Here is a 20,476-nt window from a genome sequence, read left to right on the forward strand (position 1 = left end):
AATATGAATGCCTATTTACACCCTTTCGATTCTTGCTGAAATAAAAACTATGTGAAATTTAGGATGCTTTGTGCAGATTATGAGGTTCTTCTATTGCTTCCACTTATTTTGTATTTTTAATTTCAGTATGGTTGAGTGCAAAGGTTTTTCTTTCTTTCAGATCTGGTTTGCTGCTCATCTGAGTAAGAAAACATCTCAGATCTGATTTCCAGATCAAAAAGGAAAAAGCAATTTTTGTTTTATCTGGTCTTTTGTTGAGCTTCGACACAAGGAACTCTATCTACTTTTATAGGTGAGGTAATATTTATGCCAGAGCTATTCGAACTATGCTCACACGTGACACTCAACCAATTCTATCTCCTTGTCCGAGTAAGCAACAGCGTTGGAGATTCTTCCTCGAAAAGAGGCACACAAAAAAGAACACAAAAGAGAATTGTTAGAAAGACTGAAAAGGAGTGTCGGACGAGCCACAAATAGAAAAGCATACAATAAAAATAAATTGTTCTTTCTGGAAGAATTACCTAATCAAACTGGCCAAATTTATCTGTATCCTCAACTCAATACACATTATAATATTGTTGTGCAGGGCCCCAAGGAGTTGTTCATATTTAAGAGTACAATGTAAATTTGGATGATCTACTATCGTTCAGTGTGTGTGTGATACACTCGTGCTTTATGGAAGTACAATTTCGACTTGAAACAAGAACTACTACTCATGTTCTACATACCTCGTCGGGCTTACTGCCATGATGTCCTAAATCTTGGCATTTAACTTGTATCCTTTAGGGCAATTTAGTTTTATCTGCTCTTGCATGGGTTAGTTAGCTCTCAGACCAAAAGGAATATATGTCATCTTTGGAGTATTTCATCCAAAACTTTTTGTTGTAATGTAGGTATCGTAGGAGTTAAGAAGGTTGGTCTGTTGTGATGGTTGTCTTGGTTGTTTTCTTGTATATCCCCTTGACTAGCTGTTAGTAGGGGTTTGGATGTCTTGTTTTGATTTCTACCCATGATAAGGGGAGTTGCTTGTACTCATAAGGGCCTGCCCTTTGACTTCTTGTTGTTTTGATGATTGTTTTGATTTCTATCCTTGATAAGGGAAGTTGCTTCTACTCACAAGGGCTTTTCCCTATGTAACTTTTTTCATATGATTCCGGAGTAAGGTGTAACTTACCCGAAAAAGAAAGAAAGAAAAGAAAACAGTTATATTGGTTTACAAGTTAAAAAAGTATGCATATTAACATCAAGCATGCTATTATCTTACTCCTAGGTATTGTTGTAGGATACGGGGGACAGTGATGGCGCTGAGGATGATGATCCAGATAACAGATCTTCTCATTCAGATTCTTCAGAGGATGGAGAGAACTATTATAGAGATGGTACAGTTTCGCACCTTGAATTTATGATATTTAACTGCCTAGTTATTTGCTTTGGGGAAATAGTTCTCGCTTCCTGAAGAGATGTGATTGTTCAAGGAAGGCTATTTTTTTTTAAAATTTTTTTTTGCTAGTCAAAAGAAAGTAAGGTAAAAGCAAGTAGGATTGATTGCCAAAGAGGCTAAAATAACTGTAAAGTATATCCACCTTCAGCAAATTCCTTAAATTGTCCCTGGGCAGAACTTGTTTTCTAATAAATTGCCTTCTTTCTGATGTATTAACTGCACTTCTTAATAATTTCCCTGACATAAGATTATATCGGAAATGCTTCAAAATGGAAAGAGTCCTTGGCAGAGAGGACCTTTTTGAGACAGAATGCTAATCTGGAGTTGTATATGGAAAATCTGAAAAAATGGCTAGTAGTTCTGGCCAAGCTAAAGCTAGCAGTGAGGATGAAGGCATGGATGATGAATTCGTTATGCCAAAAGGAGAGGGAACTAAGGTTGTTTCAGACACAGTTAATATTGTTGTTTCTCTTTTGTTTTCTGGAGCAAGAGATGCTTTTTTAGTGGATTAGATAATGTTAGCATAACCCTTTAGATAAATGAATTGTTATCTTTTTGTGAATTAAATCCGAAAAAATGACTTGCTTTTGTGCAATTGAAGTATAATTGATGGAATCGAACTATTGCAGAAATCAAGCGGACAAGTGGACGGTGATAACGTCAATGTTGATGACTGTTCCAAGTTTATAAATCATGCAAGGTGGTCACTGGAGACTGGTCAAAGGCTGCTGAACGTGGTCAAGTGTCAGAAGCTATTGGTGTTGATGATGATACCGAATTTGGAGAGTTTGAGGATTTGGAAACGGGTCGGAAGTATGACATTCACAATGCTCGTGATGATCTCCAGGAGGAGGATGCCACTAAAATTGAAGAGCGGAGGCTTAAGAAGCTTGCTTTGCGTGCAAAATTTGATGCTCAATATCCTTCCGTGCCTCGTTGTTTCTCTTCTTATTTATAGCTGGTTCATGAACCACCCGTGAAATGATTCATTGTATGAATGATCTTGCATCATCATTCATAACATGCCCCTTGCAATTTATTTAAATAGCTTTCATTTTATTTGCCACCCTTGTCATATTTGGAAATCACTTGATTTTGTGACCTTGATTCATTTATATGTACAATGGGTCTGAATCGCCAGATGAGGATACTGATACCAAACATGGTGCAAAATCTCACCGAGGTCAAGCTAATGAAGGTGGATTTTTTGATAAGGTAACATTATTTTGTGTATTTTCTGGAATTTATTTCAGTAAAAACAGTCTTCTTTGATTCAATTTATAGACTTTCGATAGTCGTGTAATTTCTTCAGTTTGTTTATTGTTTAACTAGTGTTGATGGCAACTATGTATTCTTGCAGCTGGAGGAGGAGATCGAGCTTCGGAAACTAACAAATCTAGCTGAACTCAACCACCTTGATGAGGCAACTCAGATAGAAATACAGGGTTATAGAACTGGAACTGGAGGTTCATGATGTTCCCTTTAAAATGGTTGAATATTTTGATCCCCTCCATCCTGTTCTTGTTGGACGAATCAGTCTTCGTGAAGAGAATGTTGGATACATGCAGGTTAGAAAGAGCACTTGAGGCTAACAAAAGCCTTTATTTATTGTTTATTTTCGTGCCATTAACCCTGTCTCAGGATTTGAGGGATGGGAACAGAAAGGAAGGGAAATATGTGCTTCCCTCCTTTAACTTTCATTTGTTTGGTCCTGAATCTGGCCATGTATATGATTTATCAATCAGGAGTATGCAGACAAATGAAACACAATTTTCGTTGTCACCTCACTTCGAAGCTGCATCAATGTCGCAAAGAAATTACCGAAATGCCTTGTTAAAATTGGACCTGACACAATTGGGAGATATCATATATGCTCGGACATATTGCGTATCAAGAACAGAAAAATTGCGGCTATGGTCATGAAGGTTTTTTGTTATCTTTACAACTTTGTAAACCAGTCATTTGATTTGAGAGCAGCTATTGAGAGGACTTACTTTTGCATAATTGGCTTTAGCCAAAGATCCGTAAACATAAATGAAATCTCAAATGACTCGCTGATGAAACTGGTTCTAGCGACTTTGTTGTTCGACAATATCTCTCAACTCTACTTTCTTCTAGTGCCAAATTCAACTCTACTTCCTTCTTTAATATTTCAATGCTACTTTCACAAGAGATTTCTCTTTTTTCTTCTAGGTGCGATAAAAGTGCCATAGATGGCACAAGAAAGTACTAAAGACTTGAGATCCAATAATTGTTTCTATTGGATGGAGGCAATACAAAACTCCACCTATTTATTCCATTGAGGACTGCAATGGAGGGAGTCGAGAGCTCAAATACACTCCTGAGCACATGCATTGTCTTGCCATGTTTTGGGGTCCACTTGCACCTCCACATACTTGGGTAGTGGCTAAACAAAATCTATCAAACAATCAGGTTAGATATTGCATCTGGATGTCTTCTTTTGGGTTCTTTTTTTATGTGTTTTCTGACTTGACTAACTGTAGAAGAGTCAACAAATATTTCCAATTTTGAATAGAAAGTGTCTGCCTGGTATACTGCAATATAATTGTGTTGATCTGAAGGTTTAATTTATTTTGTGGGATTTGATTTTGTTCCTGTCAACTATTGATGATTACACACCAGATTCACCACAAGAGTTGATTAATTGCAACAGCTGTCAATAGTTTACCCCAAAACCAGGCTATTCCAAGTATCTTTGAAACTCACCCACCAAGTTATCGTGAAGCATCACAACTTTGGGCAGTCTTTGAATTCGCTTCACTTTAAACCTGATCTCCATAATGAAAACTGAAAAGGCCTCCAAAGAAGATCCTGTATGTATAGAAGTGAAATTCAAACCTGGAAAGTTCAAAGCACTACTTGACTTCAAGAGGAAAGTGAATCCAATCATGCATACTCCAAAACAAATGTAACTTTGATCAAGGAAAACTTGAACTGAGAGAAAACTACGTCATTGGCGACAACACTAATAGAAAGCTCTTCACAGTATGTGGAAACTCTTCATAGCCTTCAAGCTCCATTAACCAGGCTAAGTTTGACAGATTCTGTCAGTGTGTAGCCCAAATTTAATCCTGGGTATTGCTTTTTGACTTTCAGCTTAAATCATTCACATGGCGTGAGCCGCCGGATGCTCTTCAAGACTTGACAGTTGGTGTTTCCTGGCGTGGGTGGCTGTTTCTGCCGGAACGGGTTGTGGGTTAGGTGTGATGGGTGGCAGCAGTGTGTTAGGGATTTAGGGTTAGGTTTTGGGGCTCTTAGGTTGGGCTGGGTTTTGTTTTGTTAGATGTTTTGGGCTTGGCCTACGGGTGTTTTTTTCTTTTTTCATAAAGGTTGGATTCCCCTCCCCTAACCCAACTTGATGTACCCTTGGTCAAGTTTTCCTTGATAAATTTTTTGCCGATAAAAAAAAAAAAAGTCTTGTAGACCGTTTCTGCTTCCTTCTCTTTTGGCAACGAGTACCAGTATAATTAATTTGTCTGATAAAGTTTTTTATCTAATCCTGTTGGGGCATCTCTATAAGTGCTTTCTGGCCTTTTATAACCAACTTTTTGATTGTTTCTTTTATGTCGGTTCTTTTCGTTGTAACCATGGTATATCTTTCCCTTCATAACTATCTTGCTTTAGTTGCTTCTTCCTCTCAGATTTTGGAGACCATAACTTGACTTTGGTCTATCATTCATTGAATACAGTTTGCTTGTTAACTACATGAAAGGATCTTAAAAAGTTAGCCGCTGCTGCATTTTCTTCATCTGTAATTTTCTAATTGTTATAGGATCTGGCTGTGGTGCACTTTTGTAGGCAGCATTTAGGATCACAGCAACTGCATCGGTATTGGAGAGCAACAATGCACTCGATTAGTGAAAAAGATCAAGTTAGTTGGGTACCCCTGCAAGATCTTCAAGAAGACGGCTCTTATCAAGGATATGTTCACGTCAGATATTTAAATAGTCAGATTTGAAGGGGCAGCAGTCCGAACTGTTTGTGGAATTCGGGGGCGGGTGAAGAAGGTATGCCTGCCATATTTGGTACAAAGGAAATATATTTCCCAGAAAATTGTTCGTTTGGTTGGATAAAAGTGAAGTGAAACATTCTTAGAGTGAAATCATTTGCGTCCAACACTCTCCATTCCATACCATTAGTTACATGTAGGCCGCCTTGGTAATTAATATCATGATCATCCTAGATACATGGCAAAATAAAGTACCTAATATTTCCGCTCAAGTTGCTTTCTCTAGTATAGCAAAGTTATTTGATGGATGAATCCTTAGGTGGGGAACGTCCTCTGGGGCCCGCTGAAAGAAGTTTATTTGGATTTGATAACTATTCTTCAAGTGACTAGTAAACATCGGAAAGCGAAAGGAAAAACAATTTTCTTTCAAATTCTTTTTCCAACAAAAATAATTTACAAAACAAGAGCCTCAACATTGATATAACATCCGTCTGCTGAATTGGCTATTTTTCCCTTGTTTAATCATGATGATGAAAGACTAGACATGACAAGCCAAGTGAATGATTCTTTTTAACGGACTTGTGGATCGTTTTAGTAATTGTGAAGGATATGATTAAAATCCGTTAACATTATTCTGAACAGGCTGCAAAAGAAGAGATTGGTAACCAACCCAAAAAGACGGGGGGAGATCCTAAAGAAGTTATTGCAAGGTGCACCTTTGAGGACAGAATTCTGATGAGCAACATTGTTTTCTTGCGTGCATGGACTCAAGTTGATGTTCCTCAATTTTGCAGCAATCCGTTGACTACAACAATATTTCCCTGTGACTTGACTTGGCAAGGAATGGAAACGGTGGCTAAATTGAGGGAAAAGAATATCCCTGTACCACTCAGCAACGATTCACTCTATAAGGTAATCAATGAACCCCTATGATTTTAGAACTCTTTTACTGTACTGGTATTTCATTTAGTTATCACCAAACTACACAGGCTCTCCTCATCTAGATTTTAGAAAAATAAATAAAGTAGTCTACCTTCTAAATGAGTAAATGAACATGTATGCCACCGCTACGTGAAAATCCTGGGTCCCTCTCTGAAGGTTCTTAATATTTTCTTTGCCCTAAATTGTGGTTCCCTAGGTTTTCTTTCTTTGGCGGTTCCTTTGCACTTTTAACTTCTTAATTATTCTTTACTTGTCTTTTCCCCCTTTTGACAGCTAATTGAGAGGAAGATGTGGAAATTCAACCCATTGGTCATTCCTAAGCCGTTGCAGGCAGCTCTTCATTTGCCTCAAAGCCCAAGGATATTCCCAATCAGAGGCGTCCACTTCTCGAATTCGGAGAGCTATCATCATGGAACCTCATGAGAGACAAATTCAACAACTTCAGTTTATCTGGCATGAGAAGGTACGTTCTTTATGGTTAATGTTATATTTCCTGAGATATTTGAACCTCTTGGTGGGCTTTGTACGGAAATATAGATATGCATCTTGTTGGCTTGCCCACTTCTAGGGGTTGCTTAAAACATACCAGGTAGGTTAAATGTGCTGGCAGATGAACTAATAAGATAGCATGCAAAATTAAATTGACTTGTTTTGACGGAAAATGGTAATTATTTCTACATTCATATTCTTATCGCCTTAGTAGTGCCACATCCATTGCATGCCTAAGTATGATAGGCTTTAGAAGCCTTAAGTAAACGGTATGAGTCCCTTGATGATCAACGGTGAAGGCAACTGCCCCTAAAAAAATGATTAAGGTTGTGTCTGATACTTGCGCCATTGAAAGAAAATTCTGGCTCCACCATTGACTGTCAATAAGCCTTTTTGGTCCAAAATGCTCAACTCTGGTTTGAAGAATTTATTATGTACCATAGTGCAATGCCATTTTCGTGATAATTGTATACAAAGGTCTCAACTCTCCAGTGAAGATTACCATTGAGGTTTTAAGTGGTTCTAGCCATCTGTGAGGATTGAGGAGGAATTTATAGCTTCGTTTTTCCAAAGGAAAGCTGAGAAATTATACATTCCAAAGAAAATGAAAATATGAGGCGCGGGTTTAATCGAGGCGTGAATAATTTCTTTATTTTGGGGTGCAAGAGGGCTACATCACGATATAAATTGTGGAAATTTGTTACATTAGCTGTTTGAGGTTAGTTGAAGATTAAAATGGAAAGACCAGCTGATTGTAAGATTGCTAATGTCCTTTTAGAATTCAAAATAGCCTGTTTGCAGAGATTCGCATGATTGGCTCAGTTGAAGTTTTCTACCAGAGTACTTAGGCTTGTTTTTTAGCCAAGTTTACTCGAATCTCCATAACTGAAACATGTCCAAGTTTGTCCTCACTAACCTTTACAAACCGTTTTTGAGTGGTTTCTCTTTGATTTCGTTCTTAGCTCTTAGCATCGGTAAACATATTTCTAGGTTAATTTTTTGGGCCGGGTGTTCAAATATTTTTGGATTGAGTGTTCATTCATATTTGTATTGGGTGTTCAAAAGAAAGGCTGACCTAAAATTTCTACATGTATTATGAACCAAAAAAAAAAATGTTTGGATGTTCATGTGACCCCCCAATTGATAATGTGGAGCCGCCTCTGTACAGTGCTTACAAGAAAATGACAAAGAATGCCAAGATTGACATCAGAGAGTACAATAGAATGAAAGAAGCTGATCCAGAATTCTACAGAGAAGCTTCAAGCCTTCAATATGGAAAGGTAATCACTTAACTATGGAAATTTTTTGGGCCAGCTCGGGCTTGATACAAAGAAACTTGAGTAAAACTCATTGTTTACACCTATTTGACAGGCCCCGAAAACTTCAGATGACAAAATAGAAAAGATGGTGAAGGCGTTCAAGGAGAGAGATCAGAAGCTCAAGTCATTTAACTAGAGGAGGAGGTTCCGTGATGAGAAAGATATTGATTCGATCAATGACCGTCATGAGCATTTCAAGATGACCAAGATGGTATCCACCTATTCAAAAGGTTAGGTTGGCTGATTTGTCCCTTTTCTCGACTTTGAGTCACAGTATTTGCTTTAGGCATTGTTTTTCTTTCTTCTTATTGTTACGAGTATGGTATGTAGATGGTTGAACTTTATTGCTGAGAACCGCAACTAGCTTCCATTATACTTCTTCGAAGCTTTGGGCTCATCTTTACCTTTGCCGAAATTGTTGGTTTTGAGAGACACTAGCTAACAATTTGACTCATTTTCATGGATTAATTTAATATTTTTTATTCATTCGGTTATATTGCTGGATTCTGATTAAAATAGATAGTTTATCTTTGTTTTAAAGTACCATGAAGACTTTTAGGCTATCTCAATTTTGACGGGCCAAAACATTTCGGCAACCTATGTGTGTAAACAATATTATGATAATGGTATATTATATAGGCTGCAACCCATGCTTTTTAACATTCTATATTTCCAAACATGCAAGTAAAAGGACCTCAAAACTAATTTCAGCACTTGCCCTTTTCTGGTCCTTTTTTTTTTTTATGGCAGTTGGCTTGTATGATTTGCAGCAAAAACTCTACTCTGAACTCTAAACTACAACTGCCTAGATTGACTTTGAAACTTTTAGCTTATGTAATCTTTTGCTCTCTATAATTTCCATCCCTCATGTAATCAGCTTTCAGGCTTTTTAGTCCTATCTCTTTCAAATTACTCCACTCTAAATAGAAACCTACTATAACATGACAAGCACAAACATCACATGCACAAGACTTCGCGTGCTAGCACGCGCGACTCTCCTAGTATTAATATATGAAAGATTAAGTGGTTTGGCACTTGCCCACCAACAGAATAATATTTTTGTGCGGTGTCAAATTGACACCGCGCAAAAAAAAAAAAAAAAAAAAAAAAACTCAAAATGATATCCATTCTCTATCCAAGAATCTGTTTATGTAGCATTATATTTTTGTGCGGTGTCAATTTTTCTATTTCGATGTGTATCATTAAAGTCCTGTAAACCCCTTGCCTGCAGGTTTTAATTTTACTCTATTGTTGTTGCCTTCGAGAGCAAAGATAATCATCCTCCCCCCGAGCCTATGGAAGATGTTGATGCTTAAAACTAAATTGGCTAGTTTTGGCTGATTTTTCCAATCGGGTCCTTCCGATTGGAATATTCTCGACATATACTTGGTCAGAACGAGGGCATACTTGTCATTTTGCTCTGTTTTGGTGCATTGTTCACACGAATTAAATTTAGAATTTTGGGGCAAGTGGCAAGCCACTTAATCTTTCATATATGAATTCTGGTGAGATAACAGAAGATTTAGGTGTCATTAAACCATGGAAGGAGAGGGAGGAGCTAATCTTTGTATCACATATGAATACCAAGCTACTTGCAAACCATTCCCGTTTTGCACATACACCTTTACTAGTGTATTAAAAGGGCTCTTTTTTTTTACTAGTTTCTTTTTGGGTGCAAGATATTATTTGGGTTCGATGTAGTTGGGCTTCAAATTAGATGATGGTGAAGAACTGCTTGATTTGAATTCCTCTTTTAGTGTTTGCAGCTTAGTTGCACGAAGCGGGAGCAGGGACAGGAGCGGGAGCGGATGATCATAGAAGTGTGGGAACATCTAGTAATTTTTTATTAAAATAAAAAATATTTTTATGTTTTTACGTTGTTAAATGTTTGAAAAAATTATTCTCTACCACTTAAATTGCAAAACCTAAAAATTTCCAATGACTACCAAAGTTCATTTTTTTTTTGACCAAAGTTCATTTATTGTGTGTTTTTTTTTTCTTTGTTTCTCTCATTCATTTTCAAAAAAAAGGTGGAAAAAAACTCTCCAACACCATTAAAGAAAAAATATAATGGGGCTCATTTTTTATTGTTCACAGCTACTCTGCACACACATACCAATAAATTAAAATTATTGTTGTATTTGATTAAATACAATAGGAAGCAATTGACTTCTACACTTCCCAAAAAATTCAACTACCAGCCATCTGTCATCTTTTTTTCACATGGAGCCATCTACGTACATACAACAGAGAGAGAAACAGTCAAACAGATAAACAAAGAGAGAGAGGAACGACGAAACAGAGAGCGAAAGAGAGAAGGAACACCGCGGCACTGGCGCACCGCCTAGCTCTCCCCCTTCACGAATCGATCTCTCCTATTTCCCTCCAATTCCTCCACCATCCATGTCGAGTGAAGATAGAAAGAGATGGGTAAATTGATAAATCGATGCAGCCGGAGATAGCCATTGCCGAAGAACAACCTGTATGTATTCCATTCGCCTTTTGTTTATGTGAATCGCTCCGATTGATCCGGTTTGGTTTCGAATTTGGGCATAAGTCCCTGTCTAGGTCAGGAACGTGTTTCCATCATGATTGGAACGCGTTTCCAGCCGTTTCCGAGGACAGAAACGTGGAACCGCGGTTCTCGGCAAGAAACATTGCCTGATGAGGCGTTTCTTGCAACTAAGGTTTGCAGTCTAAACTATAAGCGGGTCCTCGTATCGGGATAAACCATAATGAATTGTTCGGTATCACTTTCCATTTCTTATTTTCTTTTCTATCTATTTTAAAAAGACTATATTGATTTGTCATATCATCTTATGCTTTTAGATATCTATTCCTTTGAAGCATTGGATCACCTTCAATCTGTATGGGGAGGAATGCCTTCTTACTCTCATATCGATGAAAACGTATGCAAATTAATCACAATATCTAAGCCTTTATATTGAATGTCAAATCATTCATTCCGCACTCATTAAAGGTATGAAAATTTCATCTCATTATGTAAGGTATGAAAATTTCATCTTGTCTTTTGAGGCCCTTTCTTAGCTTTCGCTTCACTGCCCATTGCCTAAAAATATGCATGGATTGGAGGTAAATGGACTCTCTTATCTTTACCAGTTTCTTTTGTGCAGGATCCCAATATGCATGGATTGGAGGTAAATGGGCTTTCATCAATACTAGTTTCTTTTCGGTTGTAGAATTCCACTTGAGTCGGTGGAGGTGGGCGTGAAATTAGATGGTGAAAAACTGCTTGATTAGGGCACATGTAGAGACCCACAAAAAAATAATGATAATAATAATAAAACGGGGCGGTTCCGGGGACCCTTAAAAAATCTTCTAAAAAAACCCTCCAAATTTTAATCTCATAGTTCTCGATCAAATTTTCATAATCCGAGCCGCTCAATGTGTTCAGAACGTGATTTTAAGGGTGCTCAAGAGAAATTGGCAAAAAAATAACCGGGAAGGGCTTGATTTGAACAGTTTTTATTGAACCGTTCAATACAGTTCAATAAAAAACTGTTCGGATGAAGCCCTTTCCGGTCATTTTGTTTGCTAATTTTTCGCTTATACCTTTAAAATCACGTTCTGATTACATTGAGCTGCTCGGATCATCAAAATTCGATCAGAAACTTGGGGGGTTTTTTTAGAGGTTTTTTTAAGGGTCCTTGGAATCGCCCCGATAATAAAATTCACTAATTTTTTTTAATTTGTTCATTTTTTTTACACTCGTTGACTTGTTTGGATACGTGGACTGCGGATTTTTGTTTTGGGATTTATGTGTAATGGAGTATTGCTTGTAGGTCTTTATATGATACATATGTAGGAGAAGGGTGTGAGATGCATATAGGTATGTGTAGGTGTATATATTACATCAGGAGGAGGAAAACGCTACTTTCCCTTTCTTCTTTCATGCCTCACGTCTCTCTTGGCTCTCACTCACTCACCTTCACTCAAACCAAACTCATGGAAACCCAACCTCTCAATATCATATTCTAGCTCCTCGGACTCGTAGATCGCTGGAATAAAGCTTGGAGTAGGAGTTTTCTTGGTGGGTTCAAATTTAAGTCTAGGGCTCAATTGATCTTGGATTTTCGCTTTCGATACTTGAGGTAGGGATTTCTCCTCTCTTTATGTGTTTATGTGTTGATTTGGTGTAATTTTTCATATATGATCTTCCATTTTCGAGTTGGGTTAGAATGTCATAAACATGAAATTCGTGATTAGTCGCATAATTTTCCATAATTTCTATGGATTCTGTACCTAAAACCTTTATTACATGTTGATGTTGAGGAACCGACGTGGGTGTTATTAGGATTGGTCCAATTTATGTTTTCGATTAATTTTTATTTTTTCCGCGTAGAATCTAACAGAACCGACAGACCTTGGGAAAACGGCCATAACTTCTAGCTCGAGACTCAAAATCATGCACCATTTGTTTTGTTAGAAAACTAGACACATAGAGCTTTCCAATGATACATGTCATGCATCGCGGTTATATCTGAGTGATAACAGATTTCAATTTAAAGTTGATCCAAAAATCTGCCGTTGCACCCGTCTTTTGCTGTTATGCTGAACCATAATCGCAAGGCCATTGTAAGGTTACTCGGACTCTATTTTTTATGTGTGACCTATCGATTTGAAGAAGTCTACTTTTTTCAATGGTTTAAGTGTCATTTTTAAATTCACGTTATTTAACTGGATATGGTCAAAACTTGAAGTGTTAAGTATAATGAATGATGGTTGATAGGAATTGAAATGTGAGTCCGTTTTCTACTATTTGTATGTTTTTGAGCTCGTGATTGATTAGTTGACACTCGTAGTACAATCACTAGATTGATGATGAGGTGAATGATGAAATGAGACTATGAATAGTAAAATGGATGGTTCTCTTAAATTTCGGTTGTTTTGACTTACTTTTGTGGGAACGAGTTCATAGGAGCATCCTTGACACATATCTGATACGCGATGGCACGTTAGGGCAATTAGATGACGAATTTTATTGATGAGACGGGAATCTGTGTAACTTAAGGGATGGTTGGTTTGTGAAATTGAAATGTGATGTCTAACTATTGTTTCTACTTGAACTAGGAATTGGATATGAATCTAAGGTTGCGGTTCAGATAAATGATATATTTTGTACTTTAATGTATAGAATTGGACTCTTTGATACGTGTTGATAAAATAAAAAGATTGGTGAAAAGCTCAATTGCGATTAAGAAAACGAATTGTGTATGGATATTTCTCTTAGACTTGGATTGTTTGACTTACTTCCATGAGATTGAGTTTATAGGAGCATCTAGGACAAAAGGCGTTGCGAGGTATGAATTATGGTTAATTTTAGTACTTGAATAGATTTGGAGTACGAAATTTATTATCATGAAACGGGAACGTGCGGAGTGCATATGTTTGTTGAAAAGTTGACTATTTGAGGTAGAGAGGGATAAAGACCAAAATATGATACGTTGACATTTTAATTCAAATTGGGGATGAACGGGGTTCCAAATACCCGAAATGAACGGGTCCACCAATCGGTGCGATGACCGGCAGGGGATGAACGGGGTCCCAAATATCCGGAATGAACGGGTCCACCAATCGGTGCGATGACCGGCAGGGGATGAACGGGGTCCCAAATATCCGGAATGACTGACTGACAGGGGATGAACGGGGTCCCAAATACCTAGAATGAATGGATCCACCAATTGGTGCAATGACCGACAGGGGACGCACGGGATCCCAAATACCCGGATAACGTACTTGACTTATGTGACATAAATGAGAATGAAATGCACGACACTTTGTTTAGGAATGAGAACTTGAGGATGAATGACGAATACGGACAAGGATTAATGAATGATATCGTGAAATTGTGAACCGTGAACTTGAGTTGGCATCTTAGATCATCTGAAATGTTGATACTTGCTTATTTTCTTTCTTATAGACTTCACAATCAGTGTGGCTCATTGTCCGGATATCGGTTTGGGAACTTGCTTGCAATGAATACATATTTGATACTTTGTGATGTGATGCATTGTGAGAGATTTATAAAGGGTATTTGTACGTGAGGCTGATAAAGGGAAACTTAATGTAAAGGAATTTTGGTAGATGATGACTTGAGACTAGAATATAAGTCGTGGGTGTGAAAGTGGGTTAAATCTTCATATGCTGATGTTAACGTGGGAATGTGATAAAGGGGACACGATGGAAGATATGATAGGTCAACTTGAGATTTTAAAGATAGATGTGGGTGCAAATGCGTGTGTAGGTGAGAGTATTGGTACGAGTAAAGTGGAGTTCTATGTTTTTCTAAAGTAAGGATAGCATTGTTCTACCTTTAGTCAAAACGTTTTTGCTCTTATTAGAATGTTTTCTTGGCCCTTATCCTCACATTAGCATATAAAGTTAAAGATTTTCCTGCTGGACAAGTGTGTGCTCAACCTTTCCATTTCAAGTATCAATCATGGTGTATAGCATGGAGTGTTGGGTTACATTGCCGGCCTATGAAGTATCGACACCTCTAGAGGTCAACGTTTCGCAGTGTTCGGACACGGGGACACGTCCTATAATTTAATATAAATTTTTTAGAGGGACACGACTAGGGACACCGATGGGGACATGTTGGGGGGTCAAAGTGTAATTTTCAAAAAATAATGGGGTCAAATTGTAATTTTTCAATAGGATTGTATTGAATTTATGGATGTCTTGTTTTGTTTGAATGGTATTGGAACTATGGATTTTTCGTTTTGTCTACATTTTGCCATTTAAATTTGGAAAAAAATTGAAAATAAATATAAATAAATATACATGTAGCGTGTCCCCCGCAGTGTTCGTGTTTCCATTTTTTAGAATTCCGGTGTCCCTGTGTCTGTGTCAGTATCCGTGTCCATGCATCATAGCCGGATGCCTTTGAAAGCTTACATTGAAAGGGTTCCTTATCATCCTGTAAATTATATTTTGAAAGTTGGATTTGTAACCTCATTTCTATATCTTTGGACCTTAGAAAAAAAATGTAATTATACTATACACTTCCTTCTATTTCGAATTTCATGTAATACCGAGATGAAATTATTTGGATAATTGTTTGAAAGGATAAAAGTATATGAAGTGGTCTTGGACATGCTACTTAAGGGTATGTATGTTTGTATGGAGAGAAATGGATTATTTATTTATGAAAATTCTTATAGGACTTGTGTTTAAAATTGAGAGCGTGACATCATATTTTTCATTGCTTAGAGTTGGAACTATAATGTGGTAGCTGTAAGCAAACTAACCACAGTGAATTGTTTTGCATTTCTTTTCATTTGCATTTTTCATATTGAGTAATGCTTTGTTTTTTCTCCTTCGAAGCATTGGCTTACTTGCAGTATTATAGGGAATAATTTGCTTTTGGCACTCATTGCATAAGGTATGAAAGTTCTTATCTGTTTGTGCTTTAGACCACTATTTTGGCTTTTGCTTGATTGCCAATAGATTCCCTCTTTTCTCCATCTTTTTGCAGTGATTTCTCAATGAGGCTCCGTTGTTGTAAACTTTATGTCCAAATCTTTTTTCAGTATTTTTTACTTTTTTTTGAGCTTTTTGTCGTAAGTTTTTTTAGATTAATCATTCATCTTGACGAGAGGAATCAGAAAGATATAAAAATGTGGGCCAATGTTTAGAAAAGTTAATAAGACAACACTTTAGACCAAAAAGACAGCTGTTTGGTATTGTTTTCGTTTTTAGTGAACTCTTTTTGCTTTTGGTCATAATTTGTTTTGAGCTTTTGGTCATTATTTTACTTGGGTAGTAGAGCAATCTTGATATACCCCTTGAATTTGAGTATCTTATTTGTTTTAGAGACTTTCTAGTGCTTTTGTCGTACACCCAATTTTGTATGAAACTGCAGCTACCTACGGTCTTTAATTTCAATCTAATGTGCCATTGTCATAGCACATGTCTCCGCCGCTTCAATCCACGATTGGTACTCTTCATTACAAATTTTCGATATGTATTTTATTTTTTCGTATGGGTTATCTTGATTTAAGTTATTGGATGTAGTTTTAGTACCGTTTCGCTTGAATGATTTCTCTGTAAGAAGATCCTTAATGGGGTTTATATTTCTTAGCGAGCATGACTTAGATATTTTGTCGGTGCTTATTCACATATGCAGCTTATTATATAAAATTTCCAGCATATTTAACAAAATACACAATTAGTGTTTCTCTTATTTTTTGTTATGATCATTTCGATGAGTTTGTTACCTTGTAGATCTGTACTTGTGCAGGTCAATTGCGCTGCTTTATTTGTGTCTAGGGACTAATCTTGGTGTATTTTGGTAAATTTTTTTTACTAAATTTGTTGCTATAATAGTTTAATTTTCGTGATGCTTCTCGTACAGAGAGTGATTTATGCGTGTAGTTGTGTATTTATTGCTGGCAGAGGTGGTTCATCGACTGGGCGTGGGCCTGGTTTCAAGTTCCATTGCTTCTTTTCCCACTAATTAGAAACAGTGTAATGTGTTTTTATATCAATGACGTTCTCTTTAATCCAAAAGAAAATAAAAAATAGTCTTCTCTGTTTAAGTTGCTTCTGGTTGAATTAATCTCCTTGAATGCCGCCACAAAAAAAGATGTCCACGCTAGATCATTCAGGCCATATTTCTTTTGGGATTTTGGATTTAGATTTATAAGTAACGTGTGAAGAGAGAAATAGAGTTATGATTGAAAATATCGGTAATGATTGGAGAGAGATTGCGAGAAAAATGAGATTAATGATTGGAGGGAAATAAGATAATAATTAGAATCCAAAATCCAAAACCCTTAAATGAACGGGGTCTCAGAAGTTTTTTGAAATGTGAATGAGTCAGCTTAATTTTGTTTACATGTGCTAAAGAATTTATATATTTCAACCATAGGTGGTGTATTGAGGCTTAAAATGTTATTAAATTTGCAGGCGGCAAGTTACACAGTTGCTGAGCAATATATCCAAGCATTCAGCGCAATTGCCAAAGTGGTAAGCATTTGGAGTTGTAGTGTTCAAGGGATTTAAAGCATTGTTTTTCTATTTTCATCATATGTTCTCTACAATTTCCTATATGTTAAGTTATGGGTTTATATGTAATTAGTTGTAATTTACATTTAATCTCTTATGTAAGTAGATTAGGAGATAAGGGGCTAAGGTGTAATTATTGTTTATATTGTACAAGTATAATGTAATGAGAAAATAACCCAAAAAGTTTTGGGTTCCCATTCTATGTTTCTCTCTTCTTTACAAATTAACATGGTATCAAAGCTAGGCTTTCGGAGACTTTTTCCCTTTGTTTGTGCCATAGTTGCACTTTGTTTCATTGTGATCCGTGTGTTTCGGATCTTTTGTTGATCTCTCCACGTGCGAATTGGGGGTCGCACGTGTGGGAGAGTGTTGGGATTTGTCCCACATCGGTTAATTATCTCCTCCAAAATTGGTATATAAGCTTGGGCGGCCTCTTCACTCTTTGTCAATTGGTTTGGAGTTAGATACTTTAACATAGTATCTAAGCGGTAGAACTGAGACCTAACTTGTCGTCTTTTTTTTCTTTTGATCAATCAATCATCGAGACTCAGCTCAGCAACTTCGCCACCATCGAGTTTTTTCCAGACTTGTTCGAACACCTTGGGGCACTTGTTTTTTTTTGATTTCGAACAAGACCCAGCGATTTTGAGTGTGGATCTGTCAAACTCAGGTTCTTCACGCAGTTTCGAACAAGACCCAGCCTTTCTCGAACAAGACCAAGCAGTTACGACCAAGATCTAGTCGATTCTGACGCCGACGAGCACTGACGTGTGCTCGTTTTCACTGCTCCTGCAAATTCCAACTGTTTCTGCCCTATTTCAGTGCTAGAACTCTTGATTTGGTACTGTTCCAGCAGTTGAAACAGTGGTAGGAATCTTCAATCTATGTATCTTGATTTGATACTACGTATTTGGTTTGCGTTTTGCTCTTGCTGCCTCTGAATTTTTTTTTAAGGTTGTTTGCTGCAATTAATGTTGTTTTGCGGCCCTTTATTGCTGAGTTGACTGAGTATTATGGATTCGAAGTTGTTATTCTACTGTTAAAATGTCATCAGAGAATAAAAACAAGTCTTCCGCTAGTACAAAGGATGAGTTGAGTAGCGTAGGGACTCTAGATAACTCTCCTCTGGATATTTGTCATATTAAATTGGATGGTACCAATTATTTAATTTGGTCTTGTACTTTTACTTTAGCTATTGAGGCCAAAGGGATTTCAGAGTTTATTGAGGGTCCTGTTACTCCACCTGTTGAGGCTGTTGAACTTAAAAAGTTTAGATCTCAGAAATCGTTGATCATGACCTGGTTTTTTAACTCTATGAGAGTTGATATTCGCCATACTTTCTTGCTGCTTGATACTCCGCATCAAATTTGGACTACTACAGCCTAGACTTATTCTCAGCAAGGTAATGATGCATAGTATTTTGAGTTGAAGAAGAGGCTCCGTACATTGGAGCAAAATCATCGTTCTGTTGCTGTGTATTTTGTTGACTTGAGTGGAGCTTGAGGGGAATTTGATTATTATCAGGGCTTTCAGACTGTTTGTGTTGTGGATGCTGCTAATTGGCTAAAAAGGATGGAGAAAGAGCGTATTTATGACTTTCTTGGTGGTCTTGATCTGGAGCTTAATCCGATTAGAGTGCAGGTGTTAGGTTGTGTTTCGTTTCCATCCTTGGGAGAGGCATATTCTATTGTTCAGCAGGAGGAGAGTAGAAGGGGTGCTATGTTGCACCCTCCTATTTTTGATCGTTCTGCCCTGATTGCTACTCCTTAGGGTCATTTTGGTTATGATAGTGGGCCTATTCTCCAGGGTGGCAAGTCCCAGTCTGGTAGTAGCAGCGGGCCTTCTGATCGTGCGTCACTCCAGTGTGATTATTGCCACAACGCTGGTCATACCAGGAATTTTTGTTGGAAACTATATGGCAAGCCCTCTCGTGGGCGTGGGGGTGGACGCAGTGGCCATGGTCGTGGTTTTGTGCGTTCTCGGGCCCATGCCCATGTTTCGGAGTCTATAGTTGGCACCTTGTCTGATTCTGGGTTCCGTTATGAGATTCAGGCATCATCTGATCATGTTGGTGATTTCTTTCAAGGGGAGATACAAACTCTCAGGCGCCTTATGGCTCAGGCTGATTCTCCATCTACTATAGCTTCCCCTTCCACAGCAGCTCCTACTTCATCCTATTTTGCTCACACAGGTATCCCGACTAGTGCATTTACTGCCTCTTCTGCTATTCATTAGATTATAGATTCTGGTGCCTCAGATCATATGACTGGGTGTTCCTCTGTGTTTGATTCTTATTCTACTTGTTCTGGTAAGGATAATGTCCGAATAGCAAATGGGTCATTCTCTACTATTTCAGGGAAGGGTTCCGTTCGTTATTCTCTCTTTATTTCTCTCTCTTCAGTTTTACACATTCCCAACTTTACTACTAATCTTATGTCTGTTAGTAGCCTTACTCGTTCTGCAAATTGTTCCGTAACTTTTTTTCCTATTCATTGTGTCTTTCAGGAACTGGATACGGGAAAGGTGATTGGCAGTGGTAAATCACATGGTGGGCCTTTATTTTTTGGAGTTTGCACCTCGTCCACCCATGTCATGTGGTCTTACTCTGCAAGCAGATACGGGTGCTGCTCTTACTATGTTACATCAGTGGCATCGTAGATTAGGTCATCCCTCTTTTGGAATTTTAGAGACTTTTTCATAATTTAATAAGACATTGTCCTAGGAGTCTTTTTTGGTGAAGCCTGTGAGTTTGGAAAACATAAGCATTCACCGTATGCACCTATTAATAAACGGAGTGCGTCTCCTTTTATAGTTATCAATTCTGATGTTTGGGGTCCTTCCCCTATTACCTCTCTTAAAGGTTTTCGGTGGTTTGTCACTTTTATTGACTGTTATTCTCGTATTACTTGGATGTATTTACTTAAGTCAAAAAGTGACGTCTTTTCTTGTTTTAAATCTTTTTATGCCATAGTACGCACTCAATTTGATACGAATATTAAAAATTTTCGTAGTGACAATGGGACTGAGTATATAGATAGAAATTTTAGGGCATTCCTAAAAGAAAATGGCATTCTTTATCAGACAACTTGTGTTGACACTTCACAACAAAATGGAATTGCTGAACGTAAGAATCGTCATCTTGCTAAAGTAACTCGCTCTCTTTTATTCACCATGAATGTTCCCAAATTTTTTTGGGAAGAGGCGATTTTGACTACTACTTATCTTATTAACCGCATGCCATCTAATGTTCTCCAGTTCAAAACTCCTCTTGAGTGTCTTCCTTAC

At 37.5% G+C, this 20,476-nt stretch overlaps 1 pseudogene; it reads left to right on the plus strand.

The window, feature by feature from the left end:
• The window catches only part of LOC131299137 (uncharacterized), a 37,190-nt pseudogene extending 17,031 nt beyond the window's left edge, over window positions 1–20,159 (plus strand).
• Window positions 20,160–20,476: the final 317 nt, after the last annotated feature.

Source organism: Rhododendron vialii, chromosome 8a (genome assembly GCF_030253575.1).
Source record: "Rhododendron vialii isolate Sample 1 chromosome 8a, ASM3025357v1".
NCBI lineage: Eukaryota > Viridiplantae > Streptophyta > Magnoliopsida > Ericales > Ericaceae > Rhododendron > Rhododendron vialii.